This window comes from Elaeis guineensis, chromosome 8, assembly GCF_000442705.2.
Source record: "Elaeis guineensis isolate ETL-2024a chromosome 8, EG11, whole genome shotgun sequence".
Taxonomy (NCBI): domain Eukaryota; kingdom Viridiplantae; phylum Streptophyta; class Magnoliopsida; order Arecales; family Arecaceae; genus Elaeis; species Elaeis guineensis.
The window spans coordinates 17,194,026-17,196,047 of record NC_026000.2 but is presented as its reverse complement, the minus strand read 5'-3'; the positions used below and the strand labels follow the sequence as shown (position 1 = coordinate 17,196,047).

The following is a 2,022-nucleotide window of genomic DNA, read 5'->3' as shown; positions in this document are numbered from 1 at the left end:
GTGTGTGGAGAAGAGTGTCAGGTCGTCTAGTTAGAATTGAGTCAATTCCTGTTGTTCCAATGGCTGAACCAATCCAACCCATGACCCTTAAAGATTTGTGTTATCCAGTTGGCTCCATCCAACCATCTTGTATCAGGTTGCCACAACCCATAGCTAACAATTTTGAAATCAAACCTCAAATCATAAATATGCTTCCAAAATTCACAGGATTAGAGGATGCTTATATATTTATTAGAGAATTTGAGGAGGTATGTGCAACCATGAAACTGCAATTAACAGAGGATGAGGTCAAACTTAGATTAATCAACTTTGCCCTTAAGGACAATGCTAAGAAGTGGCTTTATAGTCTGCCAAACTATTCTGTCACTACCTGGGAGGGCTTTGTGAGAACATTTTTAAAAAAATATTTTCCCCATCATAAAACAGCTAGGATTAGGAATGAAATAAATCAATTTTACCAACTAGCTGGTGAATCATTTTGGAAGTACTTTGATCGTTTCAAGAATCTTTTGACCCAATGCCCACACCATGGAATAGAAACTTGGAGACTGTGCCAGATCATCTATGAGGGGTTAGATTCAAACTCAAGAACCATGCTAGAGTCCATGTGCCAAGGCCAATTTATGGACAAAGAAACTACTGAAGCTTGGCAATTCTTAGAAGACCTAGCCGAGAAAAATTTACAGTGGGAAACAACTAGGGAACCTGATAAAGCTACACCTTCAAGAGGAGGAATGCATCAAATTCAACCAACCCTAGCATCAGAGGCCAAGATTGCAACCTTAACACGTAGATTGGAAGCCTTAGAATTACAGAGACCAGCCAATGTAAATCAAATATCTGCACCCATGTGTAAAGGGTGCAATGCACCAGACCATGTCTTAGAAGAATGTTCCTACTCGAATGAGTGTGCACAGGTGAATGCCACCTATCAAGGACCATTGAACAATCCTTATGCACCCACATATAACCCAGGTTGGAGGAATCACCCGAATTTCTCATGGTCCCAGAATCCTAATGTAGGTAATCCAAATTTCAATCAGCAAAATCTAAGGTCCAACCCAGTGATGAACAACCCGCCAGGCTTCCATGATAATGACAAAAAAATTACCTCTTTAGAGAAAAGCCTAGAAGCCATGATGAAAACACATACCAGCTTTATGCAAACTACGGGTCAACTCATAAATAATAACACCCAAGCTATAGCCCGTCTGGAAATGCAAGTAAGTCAGCTGGCTTCGACCATTAGTGAACGAGAACATGGTAGGTTACCTAGCCAACATGAGCCAAATCCTAGGAACCAAAATGGTCCACGACCCCAACAAGGAAACCAAGTTAATGGTATAAATGCCATTCATACCTTAAGATCAGGAAAACAAATAGATAATAAGGTAGTTGCACTTGATGATATAGATGACTCATCTGTCGAGTCACCTTCTAAAACTACTACCTTTCAACCTCAAGCACCAGAAACTGAAAATTCACCTAGTCCAGTACTTAAAAGTCCTAGAGCTCCTTTTCCAAACAGACTGAAATCCAATAAATCTGAACATTTAGACAAAATTTTAGAGGTATTTAAACAAGTCCAAGTTAATATTCCTCTTTTAGATATAATCCATCAGGTTCCAACTTATGCCAAATTTTTAAAAGATCTTTGCACTAGAAAAAGGACCACTAATGTACCAAAGAAAGCATTTTTGGCTGCAAGTGTCAGTTCATACCTATCTAGCCATGTGCCAATTAAATATAAGGACCCTGGAGCTCCAACAATTTCTTGTGTTATTGGAGAAACCAATATAAAAAAGGCCTTGCTAGATCTAGGAGCTAGTGTGAATATCCTTCCATATTCGGTGTATGAACAACTAGGATTAGAAAAACTTCAACCTACTGGGATCACATTACAGTTAGCCGATAGATCTCTCAGGATCCCTAAGGGAATGGTCGAGGATGTTCTGATAAAGGTTGAAAATTTTATTTTCCCTATAGATTTTATTGTTTTAGAGACTGAGCCAGTTGCGAATC

The 2,022-nt window shown here is 39.1% G+C and overlaps 1 non-coding gene across 1 annotated transcript; it reads right to left on the bottom strand.

Moving 5' to 3' along the window:
* Nucleotides 1–428: 428 nt before the first annotated feature.
* LOC140851337 (small nucleolar RNA R71) lies at nucleotides 429–535 on the bottom strand. The gene has a single exon (XR_012134089.1). It is a non-coding gene; the product is annotated as a small nucleolar RNA R71 (small nucleolar RNA).
* Nucleotides 536–2,022: the final 1,487 nt, after the last annotated feature.